Genomic DNA, 24,553 nt, shown 5'->3' on the forward strand with positions numbered 1-24,553 from the left:
ACATTCAGTCACTGAAGGAATAATTGTACACAACTCAACTATGGAAATCATTGCTTTCAAACGGCAAGTAAAGGAACATTTCCTGGATGGATAGATGCTGTGTTATTATAGTGTTTGGTACATGTAATTAACGAGCTGCTCTGGTAGACGTTCTTTGACTCGCTATTAAATCTGTGCTCTGAATCTCCATTTCTATTCAAACGTAACACCAGCTGGTCCATATCCCATGTCCACAATGTCAAGAGCAGTGTAGAGACCAGTGTCCTGAATGATCCAGCGATGAGTCTTTCTGACATTGGTTTGTGGTGCAATCATGAATTCAGGGCCCATTAAAGAAGAATGGGCAAAAAGGAGACGTCAGGGTGATGGGGAATAGATATTTATAGAAAAGTGAAACCCATTTATTTAGGATTTCCTATATGTCAGGCACTGTATTAGCTCATTTAAATTTAGAAGACCATTTTCAGATTATTATCACCATCCTCATTTACAAGGATTCTAACTCCAAGAGTTATGTATTACAGAAAGAGCTATAAATCTGGGGAGCTGGTTTATCTGAGAGCTCAGAGGAACCTGATTAATGGCAACTAACTGATATTCTGTCTTGTATTTTGTATTGAGGTGAATTTGTTTATACTATAAACTTAAACACACTTTTCATGACATTTTGGAGGGACTTTATTCATTCCAGGTTTGTTTCTCTAGGTATCCCCTGGGCCAGGAAAGGATTCAAGTCTGTGTGTTTCCATTATCTGTGGTGGAGACTGTTTCCCCCTGCAAACGGCCCCTCGGGGATTTGCATAGCGACTATTAAAGTGACTTACTGCTCCAAACCATGTCCCTATCACAGGGTTAGGCCCCAAGAGATGCAGCAATGGTAAATGCTTCCCCCAAAATCATCTTAATTTATAGACATGAATTTGTCTTGAAACTTTCCCTCCAGGTAAGCAGGGACAGCAGAAAAGGGAACTCAAATGACTCCTATGCCTTTACTGAAAAAAATCCTGAGCAGTTAGGCCCAGCTTCTGTTCTGGAATGTACTATGTTCGGAGCTCAGTGCCACAGAAAAGCCTCCCCCTCTTTTTAAACCAGTGGTCTCAGGAGACCTAGGGACTCAGGTGTTGAGATCCCTTCCAGAAGCTTTTGAAGTTCAAATCTCTCAAGGGCCCCTCTAGGCTACTTCGAAATTTCTTCACTGCTACAGATATTTTATTTCATAGGCAGTTAAAGTGGAGGAAGAGAATTTTCCAGGAGGTGTAGGGTTCTCTGCGACTGCCTCTGCCAGAGTTTTTGCCGCCTTTGGACTTGGTCCTATCCGTTATGGTTGGCCTTTGTTTGCACCTTCCTCAGTCTTCATTCTGAACTTCAACTTGTTGATTTTTGATATGAATATAGCAGGGGACCAGCCCTTCCTACTTCTGAGAGGAACATCTGATCCTTGCTGTTGAGTAAGACATCACGCTCTTTGTGTCTGACCTTCCTGCCCGTTGAGGTTTTCTCACGCTGGCGTTCTAGAAATTTGAGCTGAGTTGTGGTAAACGGGTTAAACTGGCCTATGTTGCTTTGCAACCTCCTCAGGAGTTTCCAGGATGTCATCTGAAACGGGCCCCTGTACACAAAGGGGAGGGGAGACCAAAGAAAGAGACAGAACCCTCCAGATGGGTGGGCAGCAGGTGAAATAAGCAAGCGAACTTACACAGGAGGCTTCTCGTGAGCGGCCACAAGAGGAGGAGACACCGACAGCCCGTGATAGAGCACAGAGAACAAGCGAGTGGGGCAGGAAGAAAGGGATGATCCGGAGCCTTAGGTCCTTGAGGCACGGAAGGAAAGCCCAGGTGAAGGGAGGGCAGCATGGAGCTGATGATCTGGAGTTGGTGGATTGTGGAGGCGCAGGTCAGAGGGACTGCTGGCTGCTTCGGCCCAGGAGCATCAGGTTGTGTAACTCAGTCTCCTTCTCTTCTCAGTGGTCTCACCACTCTTTCCGTGAGACTGTGGTCCAAGATCATCTACACCCGAATTGCATGAAGACTAGTTTTAGCAAAGCAAACTTTGTGGGGAACCCATGTTTTCCGATTTCCTCTCTTACTTTCACAGGGAAAATTTAATTTTGTTAAATGTGTGCTATGCATTGAAGTTATCCTTTAAGATAGATTTCCCCTGAGTGTGTGTGTGTGTGTGTGTGTGTGAATAAACTGCTTTCAAATTCATTTGACCTTAGTTTTCGATTTTTGTTGTTGTTTCTGTTGTCGCTCTTGGTTATTTTAAATGCTGTCACTAGCGCTGTATTGTATAGTACTTCTACCTCAAGGCCCTTAAATAAAAGTATCTTTTTTAACCTATAAGAGTTGTTTTAACTATGCATGCTTTTCTTAATTATGTCTGTATAGACAGACACAGGTTTACATCTTAAAAAACAAAACTTTTACCTCTTTTTTCAGGAGCAATCAAGCCTAACAAATGAATGAGAATTCATGTTAGTCCTTTCGAAAGAAGTTTTTGGAATTTGCAGTCTGCTTGAAAATAGAAATGAAGTGTCCTGTTTCTATAAGCACTTCTTCTTGGTGTATTTTGCTTAAATATCAGCGGCAACGTGTCTGTGAAAGTAGAATTATCACCAGCTTCCTTATACAGTAGCTCTCAGAATCTTCTCAGTGTCCACTAAACAGATTTCTCTGTCTTTCCTGTGTCTATTTAAATGTGACCTCCTTTTATTTCCTTAGCTGGAAATACTGACAAGAAAAATAAAAAAAAGGAAAGGAAGAAAGAGAGGGAGGGAGGTGGAGAGGAAGGAAGGAAGAAAAGACTGTTAGTTTCTGCTATCAAATGACCAGGAAAAAATACACTTTAAAACTATATTTTTATATGAAAAATAACCTTGGTTATAATAAACTCTACTGTACATTGTTGAGACATTCTCTGCTTCTTTGGACTATTCTATGTAATTATACAATGCCAATAAATTAAAATACCAACAACTTAATTGTAGTTGAATTATTTCTCATTGTAGAAATGCTGGCTCAAAGGGAATCTGGAACACAAAAAACTAAACGTATTGTCCAACATGGATTGAGGTCCTACCATGTGTCAGTCATTGCCAAACACTAGGATACAAAGGAGAGAGGGTCTTGTCCTTGAAGAATTCACATATTCTAAGGAAAACACCTCTAAAAAAACTGAAATTTCCAAAAAGTTTCATGGAAAACAAATGGTTGATATATTTTGGTGGATACTTGCACCATGAATAATGTGTAAAGTTTTCCAGGTGAGGAGAAGAATGTATTTCACATAAAGACATGGATATATGCTTGGGGGACAAAGGGAATTTTACAGAATGTCATATAAATGGTATCATAAACTATGTAGCTGTTTGTGCCTAGATTCTTTCTTTTTATATTGAAGTATAGTTGATTTATAATGGGTTAGTGTCTGAATTCTTTGTTTAGAATAATGCTTTTTTGGAAAAACTTAATTTAATTTTTTGGGGGAGGGAGAGGTCATTAGGTCTATTTATTTATTTGTCACTATTTTTTTAAAATGGAGGTACTGGGGATTGAAGCCAGGACCTCGTGCGTGAGAAGCATGCGCTCTACCACTTGAGCTGTACCCTTCCCCCTAGAATAATGCTTTTCACATTCATCCATATTATTACACGAATTCAGTTTTTTTTTTTTTTTATCATCAGAGACTATATCATTGTATAGATATACCACAATTGTATATTCGTTCACTAGCTGATGGACATTTGGCCAGCCTTTTTGTGAATGTATGTTTTCATTTTCTGTCTTTCAGTTTCTAGCAGTGGAGTTTCTGGGTTGAATGCTAAGGGTAGGTTTAATTATAAAAAAAAATTACCAAACATATTTCTAACGTGGTTGTAGTTATTTTTTAATTCCCACCAGCAATGTATGAGAACCCTAATTGTTCCATGCGATAATTAATTTTGTGGGATTCACAGATAGCTGGTAAAACATTATTTCTGGTTTTTTGGAAGACATTAACATTTGAATTTGGTGAACTAAATTAAGATCACCGCCTTCAAGGCAAGTGGGCATCATCCAATCTGTTGAGGGCCTACATAAAGCAAAAAGGCAGAGAAAGGGCAAGTTTGCTGTTTGAGTTGGGACATCCATCTTCTCTTGCCCTCAGACATTGGTGCACAAAATCATTGATCATTTAACAACCAATTCTCATGTACTGATATAAGTCAGTCTCAGCTCATCAATTCATAAAACAACCCTACATTCTTGGCTAAATTTTTCTTGGCTGTTATGTAAAAATACCTGAGCCAGGTGCCTTTTTTTAAAAATTGAACTATAGTCATTTACAATGTGTCAGTTTCTGGTGTACAGCATAATGTTTCAGTCATACATGTACATTCATATATTCATTTTAATATTCTTTTTCATTATAAGTTACTTCAAGATATTGAATATAGTTTCCTGTGCTATTCAGAAGAAATTTGTTTTTTAAATCTATTTTATATATAGTTGTTATTATTTGCAAATCTCGAACTCCCAATTTATCCCTTCCCACCTGGTAACCGTAAGTTTGTTTACTATGTCTATGAGTCTGTTTCTATTTTATAGACAAGTTCATTAGTGTCTCCTTTTTTCTTTTTTTCTTATTTTTAGATTTCACATATGAGTGATATCATGTGGTATTTTTCTTTTTCTCTCTGGCTTACTTCACTTAGAATGATGATCTCCAGATCCATCCATGTCGCTGCAAATGGCATTATTTTTTTCTCTTTTATGACTTTTTTTTAAAAGAAAGATGTTTTACTCTTTTCAAATTTATCTAAGATTATTGGACTATTATGGCTTTCTATCTCTTTGTATGTCAATTTCATAATACATTTTTTTCTGAAAATTTATCTTTTCCTACATTCAAAATATGGCATATATTTATAGTATTCTTTTATAATTCAAAAATTTTTCTTGTATTCCATGCCCCCTTTTAACATTTTAATTTTGATAGCTCGTATTCTCTTTCTATTTTTCAAAATCAAAGTTTCAAAAATTTGCTTGCAAAAAATTTCTTTTTTGAGTTTATTTATTAATTTAAAAAGATTCTCAAATTGTATACTTAAGTCATTGATATTAGCTTTCTTGGTTTCTAGTCTGGGTATTTAAAGCCATAATTTTGTCCAGATTTATTAAATTGTGACAATGTTTTGGATGTACTGTAGATTAAATTATTGACATCTCCTCCCACTCCCAATGCAAATTGCATAAAATTTCCAAATATTTAGCCAAGTATAAGGTAACATATTAGAAGGGAATTGATAACATAGAGCAAAAGCAGGTGCATCAAACCTCAGCCAACTGCCTTGGCCACCGAGGTCCCTAATACAGCCGCTGTCCCTTTTCTCACAAGACAGTTGCTAGATCCAAGAAGCTTTAATTTTTTTTTTATTATGAACACATTCAAATATACTCAAAGAAGAGTACAGTCAACCCCAGGAGACTCATCCCTAGCATCAATATTCTGGATACAAATTTGCCAGACTTATTTCATTAATTCTTTTTTTAGTCCCTAGCATTCTTTCACTTTATTTCATTTTTAATTTTGCTGAAGTTTTAAAAAGCAAATTATATGTATTATGTTAATTAACTTCCACATATTTCAGGAAGTATTGCTAAAATATATAGATGTTTTCTTACATAGCCACAGTAGCATGATCTCGCTTAACAAAATCAACACTAGTCTGGTTTCATCCATTATCTAGCTCAGGTCAAATTTTTAACTGTCCTGAAAATTCTTTTTTACAGTTGACAAGTTTTAATTAGGATCCCCCCAAAATGTCATATTCTAAGTGTTTTAGTCTACCATGCTGTCTTCTCTTCTACCTCCTGATTTTTCATGCCACTGAATTTTGAGAAGCTAGCTCCGTTCTCATGCAGGATGGGCTACATTCTGGATCTGCTCATTTGCTTCCACATGGTGTCATATAACCTCTTCTTCTGTAGCCCAGGTTTTCTATACATTCAAAATTTGCCTTTAAAATTTTGATTAGTTGCCTAATTCCCTTCAATTGTGACAACAAATTTGGATGACGAATCCTTTTAATTTTTTTAAGACTTATTTTATGGCCTAACATATGGTCCATCCTGATTGTATGCTCTTTTTATTGAAGTATAGTTGATTTACAATATTAGTTTCAGGTGTACAACGTTCAGTACTCTTACAGATTATACTCCAACTAACATTACTACAAAGCAATGGCTACAGTTCCCTGTGCTGTGCAATATATCCTTGTTGCTTATCCATTTTATATATAGCAGTTTGTATCTCTTAATTTCATTCCCCTATCTTGCCCCTCCCACCTAAGCTCTTCCTACTGGTAATCACTAGTTTGTTCTCTATATCTGTGAGTCTGTTTCTGTTTTATTATATGTACTCATTTATTTTATTTCTTTTTGGTAACATAGAGTATTTGTCTTTCTCTGTCTGATTTATTTCACTAAGCACAATACTCTCTAGGTCCATTATTAATAACAGCTAAAAAGCAGAAACCACCCAAATACCTATCAACAGATAAACAGACAGTTATGACTTATCCACACCATGGATAATTGCTTAGACATAAAGAGGAAAGAAGCATTTATTCATGCTACAAGATGATTGAACCTTGAAAACATCATACGAGGTAGAAGAAGCCAGACACAAAAAGCTGTATTTTGTATGATGCCACTTATATACAATTTCCAGAATAGACAAATTCATAGAGACAGAAAGTAGATTAGTTGTTGCCAGGTGCTTAGGGACAGAGAAAAAGGAGCATGACTCCTGCCAGATAGCTTCTTTGAAAGGTGATAAGATGTAGCGGTGATGGCTGCACTACTTTGTAAATACACTGAAAACTACTAAATTGTGCACTTTGAAAGGGTGAATTTTATGGTATGTGAATTATATCTTAATAAAACAACTAAATAAATAAAATTAAAATTTAGATTCAGGACAACTTTTTCTTTTTTTTTAGGCAGGAATATTTCATGGACCGTCCCACGTATAAAAGTGAGTTACTTCAGCAGATACATAATGTCTGGTTGTTCTACTTTATAGATGCTAAAAGTAATCAGTGGTTTCAGGTGGTGACAGACTGCTGTTTATTGTCAAGCTTTTATCTCATGATTTATCTATGATGATCACTGCCTAAAGCAATTTATTTAAAGGTTGCAATATGGTCATTTTAATTATTTTTGAATTTTATTTTATTATTTTTAAAAGTACTTTTTTAAGAGCCGTTTTAGGTTCACAGAAGAATTGAGAGAAACGTACGTGGATTTGTTACAACTGATGAGCCTATGTTGGCACACTGTAGTCACCCAAAGTCCATAGTTTACACTGGGCTCACTCTTGGTGTTTGACATTCTATGGGTTTGGAGAAATGTATATAAAACACATTTGTAAATAAACAATGACACAGCCATCATGATAGTATCATACAGAGAATTTTCACTGCACTAAAATTCTGTTCTTCACCTATTCTTCCTTCCCTGCTACCCTTCAACATCTAGCAACCAATAATCTTTTTACTGTCTCTGTAAGTTTCACTTTTTCTAGAGTGTCATGGAATCATACAGTATGTAGCTTTTTCAAATTGATGCCTTTCACTTAGTAAAATGCATTTAAGTCTCCCCATGTCTTTTCATAGCTTGGTAGCTCATTTCTTTTTAGCACTGAATAATAAACTCTGTTGCCAGGCTGTACTACACTTTATTTATCCATTCACCTACTAAAGGATCCTGGTTGCTTTTAAACTGTGGGAATTATAAATAAAGCTGCTATAAACATCTGTGTGTAAGTTTTTGTGTGGACATAAGTTTTCAACTCCTTTGGGGTTTTGATATTAGGATAATGCTGGCCTCGTACAATGAGTTAGAAAGTATTCTCCCTGCATCTACCGTCTGAAAGATGTTGTAGAGAACTGTTATAATTTCTACCTTAAATACTTGTTAGAATTCGCTGGTCAACCTACCTGAGCCTGGTATTTTCTGTTTTGAAAGTGTACTGGTTTAAATTCTTTAATAGATATAAACCTATTTAGAGGTTTATTTCTTCTTTTGTGAGTTTTGTCAGGTTGTATACCTAAAAGAACTGATACATTTCATCTCTGGTTATCTTATTTGTGGACAAAGAATTCATCAGATTATTTCTTTGTTGTCCTTTTATTGTCATGGAATCTGTAGTAATGTTCCTTCTTTTATTCCTGACATTATTAATTTGTGTCCACTCTCCTTTTCTCTTAGTTGTCCTGGCTAGAGGTTTATGTGTCTTATTGATCTTTTCAACCAACTTTTCATTTCATTGATTTTTCTCTATTGATTGCCTGTTTTCAGTTTTACTGATTTTTCCTCTAATTCTTAGTGTTTCTTTGTTTCTGCCTACTTTGGGTTGAATTTGCTGGGGTTTTTTTATTTTAATTTCCTAAGGTTGGCATTAGATCTTCACTTTTTTCTTTCCCCTCACCAAGGTTTACTGAGATATAGTTGACATAAAATGTGTAAGTTTAAGGCATATAGAATAACAATATTACTTATACACATTGTGAAATGACTACCATAATAAGTGTGGTTACCATCCATCATTTTATATAGGTACAAAAAAATCAAAGAAAAATTTAAAAAATGTTTCATGTGATAAGAACTCTTGGGATCTAACGTCTTAACAACTTTTAAAGACACCATATAGCATTGTTAACTACAGCTATCATGCTGTATATTACATTCCTAGGCTGTTTATCTTATAATCAGAAGTTTGTACCTCTTGCCTGCCTTCATCCAATTCCCTCACCCCTCACCCCCAGCCTCTTCTTTTCTAATGCATGCATTCAATGCTCTTAAGTTTCCCTTTAAGCACTGCTTTCACTGTATTCCATTAATTTTGATAAGTTATGCTTTCATTTTAATTTAGTTCAGAATATTTTACAATTTCTGAGATTTCTTTCTAACTCATGTTTTATTTAGGAGTGTGTTTTTGAATCTGCACGTATTTAGGGATTTTCTAGTTATCTTTCTGTTACTGATTTCTACCTTAATTTCATTGTGGTCTGAGAGCAGATGTTGTATAATTATTACTTTTTAAAAAAAATTTGTTAATGTATGTTTTATGACTCAGAATGTGGTCTCTCCAGGTGATTGTTTCACATGAGCTTGAGAAAAATGTGTATTCTGCTGTTGTTGGGTGAAGCAGTCAATAGATGTTAATTATATCCAGTTGATTGATGGTTCTCTTGAGTTCAACTAAGTCCTTATTGATTTTTTTGCCTGCTGAATCTTTCCATCTGTGATGGAAGGGTGTTGAAATCTCCAACTATGATACTGGATTCATTTATTCTTTTTGCAATTCTATCAATTTTTGCCTCATATACTTAGATGCTCTGCTATTAGGTACATACGCATTAAAGATTGTTATGTCTTCTTGGAGAACTGGCCCCTTTATCATTAAGTGACGCCCTTATAACTTCCCTCGCTTTGAAGTCGGCTCTGTCAGAAATTACTATAGCGAATCCTACTTCCTTGTGATTAGTGTTAGCATGATATATATTTCTCTGTCCATTATTTTTTATCCGTATGTGTCCTATATATAAAGTGGATTTCTTTTAGGTGACATATAGTTGGGTCCTGTTTTTTTGACAGTCTCTGTCTCTTAATTGGTGCTTTTAGACCATTGCTGTTCAAAGTGATTATTGACATACTAGGATTAGATCTACCATATTTGTTACTTTTTTCTAGTTGTTGCTTTTCTTCTTTGACCCACTTTTTTGTCTTTCATTCTTTTTCTGCCTTTGATTTTAATCAAGCATTTTATATAATCCCATTTTATCTCCTTCCTTAGCATATCAGTAATACTTTACTTTTTGTCCTATCTTAGTTCTTGTCTTAGAGTTTGCAATGTATATTTACAACAAGTCCAAGTTCACTTTTAAATAGCAGTGTGCCACTTCACTGGTAGTGAGTACCCTGTGTTAAGAAAATAATTGTAATTCCTTCTCCCTCGTTCCTTGTGTCATTGTTGTCATTCATTTCATTTATATATAAGCATTCGCAAATATAGATGTATAATTGAATACATTGTTGATATTATTATTTTGAAAAAGTTACCTGTTAGATCAATTAAGAATATAAGAAAAATAAAAGTTTTTATTTTACCTTCACTTATTCCTTCTTCAATGCCCTTCCTTTTTTAAAAAATATAAATCTGAATTTCTTACCTATATAATTTTCCTTCCTTCCAAAGAACTTCTTTTAACATTTCTTGCAAGGCATGCCTATTGGCAATATATTTCCTTCTTTTCTGTTTGTCTGAGGAAGTTTTCTACTTTTGAAGGGTAATTTTTGCAAGGTACAGAATTTTAGGTTGGTGGGCTTTTTTCCTTCTAAACACTTTAAATATTTCACTCCACTCCCTTCTTGCTCAAGTGTTTTCTGAGGAGAAGTTGAATATAATTCTTTTCTTACATTTTTTTCTCCTCTGGCTACTTTCAGGATTTTTTGCTTTATCTTAGATTTCCTGTCATTTGAAAATGATATGCCTAGCTGTGGGTGTCTTTGTTCTTTGCATTTGTCCTGCTTGGTGTTCTCTGAGCTTCCTGGACTTGAGGTTTGGTGTCTGACTAATTAGGAAAATTTGGGAAAATTCAATCATTATGGTTCCAAATGTTTCTTCTGTTTCCTTATGTAGTTGTCCCTCAGTCTTTGAATGGTCTGTTCTAGTTTTTTTTTTTTTTTTTAAGTTTTTATTCTGTTTCATTTTCAATTTCAGAGATTTTTATTTATTTATTTTTAAACATTTTTTATTGATTCGTAATCATTTTACAATGTTGTGTCCTCAAAGTCAGAGATTCTTTCCTCATCTGTGTCCAGCCTACTAGTAAGCCCATCCAATGTTTTCCTCATTTTATTTCTTTCTGATTCTTTCTTAGGATTTCCATCTCTCTGTTTTCATTGCCTGTCTGTTTTTGTAGGCTGTCTACATTAGAGCCCTTACCATCTTAATCATAGTTATTTTAATTCCCTGGTTTGTTACTTGCAACATCCTTGTCATGTCTGGGTCCTCTGCTTGCTCTTTCTCTTCAAATTTTGTTTTCTACTTTTTAGTGTGCCTTGTAATTGTTTCTAGCTAGCCAGACATGATGTACTGGGTAAAAAGAACTGCTATAAATGGTCCTTCAGTAATGTGGTGATAACGTAGGGTGGCAGGAGAATAATTCTATAGTCCTATGATGAAGTCTCAGCCTTGAACTGAACCTATCACAGTTTAGAGTTCAACTAACCTTTAAAATGGATGCTCATACAAATAATTAGAGGCATGGTCATTCATACGCATAGGAAAAATAGGTGTGCAATGAAATGACTATATTACTAGGAATATCAGTCTCGGTCTATAGGAGATGGAAAGAAGCAAAAGTGATGCTCAACATCTTTTCAATAAATCAGCAAATAAAAAAGAAATGTCTTAAATTGAATAGGGAAAGTAAGTGGCAGAGACAGTGGTAAATATTTCTAGTGGTGAATTTTTCTGGGGGTTCCTGCTCTTCTACTGAAACCCCAGTAGTTAACTTTTCTCTAGTATCTTTTATATTTGCAATTAGCTGCTGGCCAGGTGCTACTAACAGCTTAAAGTGGGTTATTTCTTAATTTTCAAGTAGGCAAAGCTTGGAAAGGGTGTGAAATTTTAGGCATTATATCAGAGAGGCTTATAAGAGTAATAAACTACTAGGTGCCACGCACAGTTTTACTTATTTAATTCTTTCAATGGCTCTATAAGGTAGATACTATTATCATTTACTACTTACATATGAAGAATCCAAAATACCAGAGTTAAAGAATATCATCAAGGTCAGAGCTAGTACGTAGGGAAGATGAATTCTAACTCATGCATTTAACTCGTACTTCAGATCACACATATCTCACCACGATGCCACAGCCTTGAAGGGGAGAGAGAGGAAGATGAGAGAGAGAAAAAGAGTGTGGGAGGAGAGGGAGAGAGGGAGAGAAAAACTGGTTCTCAGCACCTTTGAAATTATACGGCACAAGGTGTCAGCGACTCTGCCAAACAGCAAAGAAAATTAGTGACGTGAAAGTAGCAACGAAGTAAGAAAGCCAAAGGAGGCTAATTGAAGGCAGAACAAAAGAGCTGTAAAGAAACAGATTCACAGGCATAGAAAACAAATTTATTGTTAGCAAAGGGGAAAGTGGGGGAGGCGGGATAAATTAGGAGCTTGGGATTAGCAGATACAAACTACTGTATATAAAACAGATCAGCAACAAGGTCCTACTGAAGAGCACAGGAAACTATAGTAAATAGCTTTTAATAACTTATAATGAAAAAGAATATGAAAATAATATATATACATATAACTGGAATGAATTTTTTTAGATTAATGTCCTGCTACTGTTGTGAGAAATCAATAGCTTTTGCAGAATTTTGAAAAGTGGCTTTTATTGGTTAAGAATACGTTTGGCTGCTTGCAATAGAAGGAAACTCAATATTAACAGCTCAACAACATACGGTAATGTTTTCATAAAACAATTAAGCCTAGGCCCAGGGTGGTTCAGCACATTCTATTATTGTTCCAGGCCCCTCCTTCCCTTGTACCTTCCTTCGTGTATAGTTTTACCCCATGTGTGTCACCACATGGTCACAGAATGGCTGCTTCAGCTAAACCTTCATGTCTGTGTGTCAGGCAGTCCCTGAGGTGGGAAAAATAAAGGGGTGTCACTGCCAAAAATCAAAAATATCCCCAGAAATCACAGAAGCCTTCTGCTTATACCTCCCTGGTCAGAAACGTGTCTCAAGACCACCCTTATGTGTGATTGAGTTTGGAATATTGAGGGTTTATTTTTCTGGGCACATTGCCACTATAAACAAAATCTGGATTCTCTCCTGAAAAGAGAAAAGGAGAATGGATAACGGATAGACTGCAGTAAAATCCACTGCCTGGTGTATATTTAACAAGTAGTTACTAGCAAATGAATTACATTATATACTCTTAATGGAATCTCTTGAGACTGAGCAGGATTTCTGCTTTGGGGGAAAAACATGGGGAAATATGGTGCGGTGCTGTAGCACATGCAACAAAACCCATTGCTGTTGACATTTTAAGAGGAACAAAGTTCATCCAGTGGGCAAGGACTTTCCCAGGTGTGTGGTTTGCCCAGAGGATCGGATGCTTTCTGAGCTCAACACTTTATAGCTCTCTGCACTGTCATTATTATGGTTCCTTATACTGTTTACAACTGTCTTGGCCAGCCTTGAAGATGTATTCAAAAGAGTCTCCTGTCCTGCAAACACTCCTCCAGCTCTGTCTATGCTGACTAAGTCAGCTAGGTTTACCTCCCATCAGTAGATCATTAGGTGAGACCAGCACTAAAGGAAATACAGTGAAGGATCTTTGGGGTGTCTGTTGTCAGTGTACCTGCACATCCCTGAAGCCTCTGATCTGGGGACTTCTAACGTTTTGCCAGTGAGCATTGCGAGATTCCACCAGCTGTTAATCCCTACTAAAGTCCTGGTGGATAAGTTAAAGTAGTGTTTTCCAGATTTTTTTTTTCTACAAGTGTACCCCTGATACGTGGAAATAAAACTGGGAAGGGGCATGTGTGTGACATAGGGTGACAGCAACACGTGTGTGTGTAAAGCATGCTGTAACAGAAGAACAAACCTGACTCCATATTGGATCTGTTCCTTTAGCTCTTACCTTTGTGCTCTGTTGCCTGTGCTGAGTCATGCTGACTCTGCACCTTTTGTAAAAGCATGTGGCATATAGCTTGAAATATACAGATCGGCCCATTCTCAAGGCTCTGACCTTTAAAGGTAGATAAAAAGTTGCAGAACAGAGAATAACACTTGTCTAGTTGGAGGTTTATAGGAACATTGTGACCAGACCTACATGGACAGCTACAGGAACAAAGGATTCCAGTATCAAGAAGTCTGTGATGACCAGCCATACCTCCTCCCTTGATAGTGTAAAAGAAGCCTGAATTCTAACTCAGATAAGATGGTTCTTTGGGACACTAGTCCACTATCTCCTCCATCTGCTGGCTTTCTGAATAGACTAACTATCTTGTGCCCCCCAAAACTCATCTCTCAGTTTATTGGCCCATCGTGTGGCCAGCAGTATGGGGTTGGACTCAGTAGCAATTCCACCTGGCATTAGTCACTTCTATGGTGGAAAACATCCCTCAGTTTACCTAGTGGGGAGGGGATTCTGTTGAAGTCCAGGGTGGGTGTGAAGTTTAGCCAGCTCTATCGCTGGCTACAGTGATTTGTTCAGTGACACAGCTGGAGTCAGTGAGATTCAAGTTGTCTCTTTTTCTGATATTTCTAGGAAAGAGAGCCTTGTTTTTTTCCTCCCGAGATTTAAGGCAAAAATGATATAAAAGCTGAAGATTTGGCACTCATCTTCTGGCTATAAGCATAAAGTCAATATGGAGGAGTGAAGATTCTGAGATGAGATGAAGAAAAACAATGTCTAGGAGACATCTGAACAAGCCATGCCCAAAGCCAGGACTTTTCATTTATATAAGCAAATATGTTCCTTTTGTGTTTAACCCACCTGGGAACATTGTGCTGTTTGAAATAAACAAATGGAAACCTTTTCCGAGTCACTGGCACAAACCCGTATCCCTGAAATTATTCGAAGTTCTTGGTTTTACCCTGACAATTCCCACACACTTAGCATTCTCTTCAACAATATAAATATATGTATTTAAATATAAAATGTGTTTAAATTTTCATTTAAATTACTTAACTTTCTGCCTCAAAATTTTCAAGTAAAATTTATTTTCCAGGAGGAGATGTCATATTTATTATATAGTTTCTCATTCTCTTGACACAATTCTGCATGTGCCAGGTGGCACATCTACTGCAATTTTAGAAACACAAGCTTGAGGAACTGTGCGCACAAGTATAATAGGGAACTTCTGAATACAAAAAGTTTTTAGGACTCGAAGACATGGAATTGTAATCATGGGATAATAGGCTTTGGTGCAAGGAGACCCATTTAGGACTTTACAAATAGGCAGCACTCACTCCATCCTCAGATGAGGCTTTTTTTGTAGGGGAATACATAAATATAAAAATTCCATAAGGTAGCGACTAGGGAGGTTCACAATCTGAATTTCAACAACTTTATTGAAATAGCTCTTTGCAAGCAGAGCTATCCCACATTATAAAGTGTGATAGATGACACTGAAGGAAACAGTAAAGCTAATGCTTCTGGGAAGTGTTTTTTTTTCTTTTCTTTTCTTTTCTTTTTTCTCTTCTTTTCTTTTTTCTTTTCTTTTCTTTTCTTTTCTTTTCCTTTCTTTTCTAATTCTCAGGTTATTATTTCCCTACATCACACAGTCTTTTAGATCATGGACTACTGAGATCAGATTTTTCACAAAGTGAGTTTAAACCCCTGTTTTTCGAAGGGCTCACGTTTTATGGATGTGAAAAATAGTGCAGATGCTTGATTCACTCTCTGTGAAAACCCTGATTTCCTATGCAGAGCCCAATGTGTATAAACTGAGGAGGCTGGACAATGATCAAGACATCAAACCTTTCATCAAGTTTCTTTCAAGTGAATTTCTTAAGCAGTTGCTCACCCACCATTTGCCATAGAGTAGAATACACTTCATTCAAAAGGGTTATTTCAACATCTGCATGATTCCAGAAATCCTGAAGAAGTGAGAAAAATTCAGCCAAGTATCCTGATGCCTTGGTTCACCTCTTAGCAAAGACTTCAGTAACTGAAGGCATAAGGATTTTTGTCTTTACATCTTTATTCATTGAATCATAAGGCTGCAATGAACTCTGGATACTGTGTAATCTCTTCTCTGGCCACTGGTCTAAACAGTGGCCCAATGAAGGGCTTCATCATTTCCACCTCTTTCCCTATATTTTATTTTCATGAGCTGTCTTCACATAGGAGGCTCTAGAATGCTACACAGCAGTCATAAAACAAGCAGGTAATTTAATATCCCACCTCCAAGTCTTCTGCAATGGCAGCATTTCAGCAAGAAAGGAGAATTTCATGCTTCACCTTCTGCTCTAATTCCTCTGACCTAAAGGGCACTGACTCCAACGTCTGCTGCTTCATTTTGAGCTGCAGGATTATATTTGAACAAATAGTGATTTTCTTCCCTTGACTGAGCCTCGACTTGTCTGCTTTTTTCAAGTAAACTAAAGGAAATTAAGATCACTTTGCTACTAAAAGGATAAATGGGCAAGAGAGATATCTTTCTGGCGTTAGGAAATATTTGCAGGGATCATCTGTGCCCCAGGACCCATTTGGATTTACCTTATCCCCTGCAAAAGAGAAAGTGTTGTCAGCTGTCATAGCTAAGAATAAGCTGTCTATATAGCTAAGAAAATAGCTACAAAACCTTGATATTTTCAACAATATACATAATTGAAGATGCTGAGAGCTATCCAGAATGTTTTATTAACCTTTGAATCACAGAAGGATTTTTTTTCACTGCAGGCAATACAATAAGAGTAAACAAACAAAACAACCAAATAAAGTACTCAAGAACTCTGAGTTCCCAACCCTTGTTTTTTCAGTGTGTCCTAATTTGATGATGGTGAATTAATCCTTGGTAGATAGTAACTTTTTGAGTGCTCCTCTATCTTGGTATCCACTTAAATACTCCATGAAAACTACTGAATGTGCTTTCAAGAATGTTATACACTAAAATAATTCCAACATACTAATTTTTTTAAAGGATGCACAAATAAAAGAGAGTACTTATTAAGTATCAATGAAGATTCTGGAATAGCAAATATCACTTATGGACTCTAGTAATTAAAGGCCATCAGTTTCAAGATAGCGGTGCTTAATTGGAGTCTACAACATTCAGTTTGATCATACCTTCCTTCTTAACTCTTCCATTGAGAAGTAATGAGTGGGTTCAGAAGCCCAAGCAGAGAAAAGGAAATTTAAATTTATCAGATGTCTACCATGTTTTAGGTACATTACATATATCAAGATATTGATATTGATATTGATATTGATATTTCTCATTGTAAAAGCAAATGAAGGAAATGTGTGCATTAATCCAAATAATCCTAGTGATTCAAGAACCACAAGACAAAATGGGGAAAGGAGGTAACTTAATTTATGACAAAGCCTTGGTAGCTATTTTGAAAAAAAAGGTGATGGATCTGAGCAATGACTGGCATGATGCTTGGGACTAGCAAGCTCTGGTTCCATGGTCAGCCCTCCCCCAGCCAACTGTGAAGAAGGCAGCCTGGTGGAAGAAGAAAGTAAGATAAGTAAGATCTAAGATTTCAGACACTCCTTAACCTGTTCCTCTTCTTGAAAATATGTTCTATTCCAATTGCTATCTTTACTTCTTAACCACACATCCTCTTCTGTTTTTGGTAAAAGACACATTTTACTTTATCATTTGGTTACAGGTCAAATAGTTCAAAAGAGCTTATGAAGAAGTTCTCCTACACATCAACTCTATTCTTACTTTGTCACCTTTTTTTGTGTCTGTTGTTACCTTCATTGGTTATATGCTCATAATTTTAAATAATATGGTTATACTCTAATTTCTTGAGTTTTGAATCCTGTACAGTCCTATGATACCACGTTATGCAAGATGAAGATTTAACTCACATAAACTATCAGTGTGGCGAGGTCGGCAGGTGATTTCCATTTCTCATACTGATATTAAGGTTACAATAACCTCATTAATGGGTTCCCCCTTTTTTATCTTGTGGGAGAGCAAGCATAATATAAAAGTTATTCACCTTTAGACTTTGGTGGAACTAATCTGTAAAAACATCTATTTCAACTTATTTTATAGTTGTAGGACATTTCAGGCTTTCTCATTCTTCCTAAACCAGTGGTACATTATATACGACTAGGATTTTGTTCATTTCACAAAAACTGTCAAATTTATTGACAACCCCCCCCCCAGAAGTTTCTCTTATGCGTTAGTATCTTTGTAATTTCTATTGTATCTGAACTATTTCATACCTAATTTCATTTATAATTTTTTTTTCTTTTTTTCCCTCTGGAAGAACATAGCTAAAGATTTTCCCCACTTTATCAGTCTTTTTAAAAATAGTTTTAGTTGATCTTCTATATTGAATCTTTGGTTTTATTTACATTCACTGATGGGTACTTTTAACTTATTTTCCTTCTTTTTACTTTAAAACTTTTAAAACTGGAAACCTATTACTTTTCAGCCTTTCTCTTTTTTAATGTAAGATTTTTAAAAGTAAATTTTCCTGTCTATATTGTTGTTACTATATGGCACAACTTTTGATATGCTTATTATATCAAAAGTTATCTTTCAGTTATAAAATTACAGTTTAATTATTACAATTTCATTTATATCTCCATCATTAGTTCTTCTCTGACCATGGGTTATTTGTGTTTTGTAAAAATTTCTAAATGTATGGTGCTTTAAAATTCCTTTTTGTTCTTGATTTATTAGAGTTGTGATCAGAATATATGATTGGAGTGTTAGCAATTCTTGGAATTTTTTTGAATATTGCTTTGTAGTCTTAATGATAATCAGTTTTGGTAAATGTGTCAGGTTTTCTTGAGAAAATATGAATTCTCCACTTGCTGAGTATAGTTAGTTCACGCTGGTTAGTTGTGTTGACGTTCACCACTACTCCAGACAAACCAGGCTGCTCTGACAGCGGAGGGGAAGGGAAAATGGAGGATGAAGGAAGAATATGCCGGCTCACAGGGAAAGACCAGTGTCAAATGTTAATCTTAAAGAATGTAATAAAACAGATTTTCTGGTATTTTATTTTAAAAGTAAAATAGGCTTCAGCGTGAATGCTCTGCTTTCAGATTAGGCTACAAACGTTCGTGGTACAAATGTACGTTATAATGTAAGACAAAGACGATTATAAAATCGTAATAGCTTCTTATTGTACCCCATATTCCATTACGTTTAGGAATTTCTATAGACTATTTTATCTAATCCTTATGACAAATAAGTGAGGTAGAAATGACTATGATCCTTTTACAGACGCTGCTTACTTCATATGAACTTAGCAACTTGTACCACATAACCTGGCTGGTCAGTGATGAAGGACGAGAACCACCTCTGGTCCAGCCTCAGAGCCTTTCTCTACCCCATCACCCTCATCTGTCAAGTATTTGCGAGGCTCTGTGGGTGACCCAGAAGAAAGGTGAGATTGGTTCCTGTTCTCAAGGACGCTGTAATCTTATTAGGGACACATGTCTTGTGTCCTAAAATAATTAGAAAATGGGACTAGTTAGTGAAATAATAAGACGTTAACATAAAATTCATGTGTCACAGGGTACGGCACAATGCCTGTGGTATCCTGAGACTCTCAGAGAGGAGAGGTCATCATTACCTGCAGTTTTTAGAAAAAGTTTAAAAAAAGTGGTGGGATTTCAATGGACTCAGAGAAATAGAGGTCAAATGTCCAGCTGGACGGTCCCAGTGAATGAAGCATTGGTTTATATATTCTATCTAATTTTGGCCAATAGATTGAAAACAGGGCAGGATTTGCTTAAGTAGAGAAAAGGGAAGGGAGCCGTCTCCACCGAAGGGGCAGTGAATGGGAACAGCTCTGATGGCTGCAGCAGGGGTGTGGAGGGGCCCAGGAACTGCGGGATGCATGGTTCAATGGGTTAGGTGGTGCCAAGGCCTTGGTTTGAACTTGATCTGAAGGAAAATGGTGAACCGTTGTGATTTTCTTTTCCTCATAAGGAGTGATACCAAAAATAATTTCCCTCACTTTAAATTCTGGTGGACTGGAACATTTTCTACTATCTCACCCTCTCTAATACATTTCACTGTTTCCTAACTCCCAAAGGCTGCAAGATTTTGTTTTGGTTTGACTTCATTCTCTTTTATTGGAACTTAAGTCCTTTCCTCTCTTGTCTCCCCTCCATGAATTCAATGTTTCTCAATATAGTCATAGTTTGATTTTTTAATAAGTTCTTAGTTTCTGGAAAGCATTATTGGAAACTGTAGTTTTATTGATCATGGTAATAGAAATCTGATCACCCTTGTCACCTGACCTCAGTTTTCCTGTTTGAGAGAAGGTTGAGTAACACACAAACCACATATCAATTTAGTGGGAAAAAAATATCTGTCAAACTGATTTGGTTTCCTGTGGATTGATTCAGTTGACTGAATTTTATACATTTCACAAAACCAGTTATTTTTATGACATGCAAATGCAGCCTAAATTTTGGTCTCAGAACTGCTGAGTTCAGGAAAGACTGCTGAAAACTGGGAAGCCTAGGCAGGCATTTGCTTTCAGCTGTTGAACTTGCGAGGATCTGTTCCAGCTAAAACTGTGACATCGTCCGGAGGGTAATGCTGACCCACGTTAAGGTGAAAAAGTCATAGTCAATCTGATCATTCCTAGGGTGAACCAGAGTTAATTAGGGGCTTGTGATTGGCCAGCGTTAAACAAGCAGTTCCAAAGCGAACTGAGAAATAACGCAGTTCTCAAGTTTGTGACTTCTTAACACCAAGGTGAACCTCAGAACACAGTTCATATAAAAGTTGGTTTGCATTCAGCCAAAAAAAAAAACAATTTGGATGTTAGGAATTGGTAAGTGTAAGAGTGTGTCAGTTATTTCCCACCCAACATAGGGACCAGAGAATTTCCGTCTCCAGAAAAGAAAATTAACATCCATGTCCACTTAGACCTGACACAGACCTTTCGTTGCATCCCAGTCTGGGAATCTGCGTTTTTGTTGCTGTTTCCTTCCAGCTGACGATGAGGCACAAACCGTCCAGGCTCTGCAGCTGATGTCATCGGCAGGGGCGGGGCTGAAATCAAACAAGTTCGGAAAGCCTTCCCGCAGAGCTGCAATAGCAAAAGGCTGGTCACTAATATATTTTTGTTTTTCTTTTAAATGCCGATATTGAGCTTTCCTTGACACTGAACCTCATATTGCTGTGTATTTCAAATTGTTTATCCCGAATCTGACACACTTGAACCTACATAGTTTTGGTGATAATTGCTGAATTTCCAAATTAATAGGAAAACTGGCACAATACTGGATAATATCAGTTTGTTATTTGTGAAGTGCCAATTTTCTGTAATTAGGGAAAATTGCTAATTATCACTGGAACTATTCATTAATATTTGAAGGAAAAAAGATAAAAATTAATAGAAATGCTTTTTTTTAGGGTCTAAAATTTTTTTATTGAAGTATAGTTGATTTACAATGTTGTGTTAGTTTCCAGTGTACAGCAAGTGATTCAGTTATATGTATAAATGTTCTTTTCAGATTCTTTCCCATTATAGGTTATTAGAAGATATTGAATATAGTTCCCTGTGCTATACAGTAGAACCTTGTTGTTTATCTATTTTATATATGGTAATATGTATCTGTTAATTCCAAATTCCTAATTTATCCCTCCCCCACACCCTTTACCCTTTGGTAACTATAAGTTTGTTTTCTATGTCTGTGAGTCTATTTCTGGTTTGTAAATTAGTTCATTTGTGTCATTTTTCTAAGATTCCACATATAAGTGATATCAAGATATTTTTCTTTCTTTGTCTGACTTACTTCACTTAGTGTAATAATCTCTAAGTCCATCCATGTTGCTGCAAATGGCATTATTTCATTCTTTTTTATGGCTGAGTAGTATTCCATTGTATATGTATACCACATCTTTCTCCAATTATCATGGATATTATTTAGGTTGCTTCCATGTCTTGGCTTCTGTAAATAATACTATTGTGAACATGGGGGTGCATGTATCTTTTCAAATGAGAGTTTTCTCCAGATATATGTCCAGGGGTGGAATTGCTGGACCATATGGTAAGTCTATTTTCAGTTTTTTAAGGAATCTCCATACTGTTTTCCATGGTGGCTGCACCAAACTACATTCCCACCACAGTGTAGGAAGGTTCCCTTTTCTCCACACCATCTCTAGCATTTATTGTGGAATTTTTAATGATAATGATTCTGACAGTGTGAGGTGACACCTCATTGTAGTTTTGACTTGCATTTCTCTGATAACTAGTGTTACTGAGCATCTTTTCATGTGTCTGTTGGCCACCTGTATGTCTCCTTTGGAGAAATGTCTATTTAAGTCTTCTGCCTATTTTTGATTGAGTTTTTTGGTTTTTTTGTTACTGAGTTTTATGAGCTGTTTGCATATTCTGGAAATTAAGCCCTTGTCAGTAGCATCATTTGCAAATATTTTCTCCCAGTCCATAGGTTATCTTTTCGTTTTGTTTATGGTTTCCTTTGCTGTGCAAAAACATACATTTGACTAAGCCCCATTTATTTATTTTTGCTTTTGTTTCTATTGCCTTGGGAGACTGACCTAGGAAAACTTGCTACGATTTATGTCAGAGAATGTTTTGCCTACGCTCTCTTCTAGGAGATTTATGGTGTCCTGTCTTGCGTTTAAATCTCTAAGAGGGGCTAAAATTTTTAACGGCTACTTGCTGACATCCCTTTGATGAATCCAGCTCTTCATATCTTATGAAACAACTGGGCAGTTGTGAGGAAAGTGGAGGTAGCCTTATTTTCCTAAATGTTGTGATGAAGTGTTTAAAATGAAAGGCTTACAGATCACTTAACTAAGTACTTCCAGTGTTCAAGCTCTACTTAGTCACTTAATACCAACACCTTTTTAATATCAGATCAAAGTGGCCCTGGTTTGTTAAATAAAGCACATAGTTATTTAGTGTTATGAAAAGAGGCATTTATTTGCAAGCTTTTGCCCACAGAAATGCTAATTCTCACTGTGATATCACATAATTTTAGAGAGACAATAAGCTATGAGTAATAGTGTTGAGAATGAGCTACCATTTTCAAAGTTTATAGAATGTTTCTCACAGAGAGACTTTTAAGCCTTATTTCTAGGCATGTCCTTTGACCTCACATGAAAATAAGTACAAATGTAATCGATGTTTGAAAGCTCTTAAATCTTAAATCTAATGATTTTTTTGTTTCAAGAAGTTTAAAATATGTGCTTATTAACAACAAGAAATATCAGAAAAATAATAAACTTTTTTTTTAGCCAATGAGTATTTAAAAAAATCATTATGAGATAGTGATTTATTCATTTATTCAATAAATATTTGCTGAGCCTCTACCCTGAGAAAGGTATTTGGGTAGCTGTAGGAAAGTACAAGGTTGTTGGACAAGATGGATCAAAAGGAAGAAAGGAAAGTTGGTAAAGAAAGCTGGTTGAGATGAGCTTTTCTGCAGGGGAGAGACCACAAAGACTGAGCGATTCAAGTGATGTCAATGAATTTAGGGTCAGGAAGCAGGTAAACACAGAATCAGAGAACCAGTGAGAATGAGAAGCTGAGAAATTGGAAAAAAAAATGTTCTTGGCTGAATGGAGCTGTGGACATAATTCAGTTTGATTCAGAGCAGTATTGATCAAATTCCTACTAGGTGTTGAATGGAGTCCACACAGATTTTTGAAAACTTAGGAGAAATTGGTGAGCACATGATATTTTACCTGTGATGTCAAATATTCTCTCTCCTTTGTATTAGATAGCTGTACCAATGATTTAATGTCAGTGCCAGGGGACTTCAGACAATATTTTGGAACTTAAGACATTCAAAGAATGAATAGTATCTTTTATTGAGACGGGATCTTAGATCTAATTTAATCTAGCATGCTACCCCATGTTGAAATCCCTGGGGACACTTACTTTAGGAAAGGTGACACTTTTATAAGGATCACATTGGATTCCTGAAGGAGAAGGGGCTTGCAGTCACTCTGTGTTATTCCAGCCTGGAAGCAGCAGTCTGGAGAGACAGCCGTGGTACCTTCCTTATCTGATGGATTTTCCTGCCCTGTTACCCTAGCTTTGTCCCACTGGGATCAAGTTCTAGATTGACTATATCTTTCTCAATTGCAATCAGAAATTAATGCAATTTCCAGATGTGCCCTGATCAGGAACAGTCCAGGGAGAGCTGCTTAGGTTGTCTCACCCCAGTTCATACTTTTTAAGATTTATGAGCTGTCTGGCTCTAAGAAAAACCCCACTGGGCTACTGCATCAGTCCATCAGGGTTCCTAGCTGTAAGCAACAGAAACTTACTGAGGAGAAAAGAAGTTTACTAAAAAAGATGTTGGATAGTTTACAAAATCTCCACCTGGGCCAGAGAACTAGCCTCAAAGTTTATGCAGCCAGGAATGAAGCCCAAGGTCACGTCTCAAAGTGTCCTCTGGTGGAGAGAGCACTGCCACTGGGCACTGTGTCTTGGAGCTCAGCTTCCCACCCCACCGACCTTGGAGCCTGGAGCTGCCTCTAGAATTACAGCAGCCACTGCCTGGATGTTGAAAGTGGCTACCCAACTGGTCCCAGCCAAGCTCTCGGCTTGACTTACTTGGCAGAGATAATCTCCTCTTAACTGTGCCAAATCAAAGCAGAATTCTCTAAGTACAGTCAGAGAGTTCAGAAGCCGGGCAAGCCAACAAGACCAACAACATTATCATTGGTGCCCCCTTACCTACTTACTTTATGCCTTCTCATCTTAGACTTATGCAAACACCAAAATTCTCTGTACCTTGGTTACTTTCCTAAGATGTCCTGCGGTAGGCAGGGAATTAAATGCTTTCATT

General features: G+C 36.6%; 1 long non-coding RNA gene across 3 annotated transcripts in view; it reads left to right on the forward strand.

Annotated features, from left to right (window-relative positions):
- Positions 1 to 24,553, forward strand: part of LOC135319691 (uncharacterized) — a 35,046-nt gene that overhangs the window by 2,407 nt on the left and 8,086 nt on the right. For 2 of the 3 annotated variants that reach the window (XR_010378514.1, XR_010378513.1), the window contains exon 2: positions 18,990 to 19,152. This is a non-coding gene — a long non-coding RNA (uncharacterized LOC135319691). Of the gene's footprint in view, positions 1 to 6,982; positions 7,018 to 18,989; positions 19,153 to 24,553 lie in introns of all 3 variants that reach the window. The other variant, XR_010378512.1, reaches the window with a different exon arrangement.

Source organism: Camelus dromedarius, chromosome 30 (genome assembly GCF_036321535.1).
Source record: "Camelus dromedarius isolate mCamDro1 chromosome 30, mCamDro1.pat, whole genome shotgun sequence".
Taxonomy (NCBI): domain Eukaryota; kingdom Metazoa; phylum Chordata; class Mammalia; order Artiodactyla; family Camelidae; genus Camelus; species Camelus dromedarius.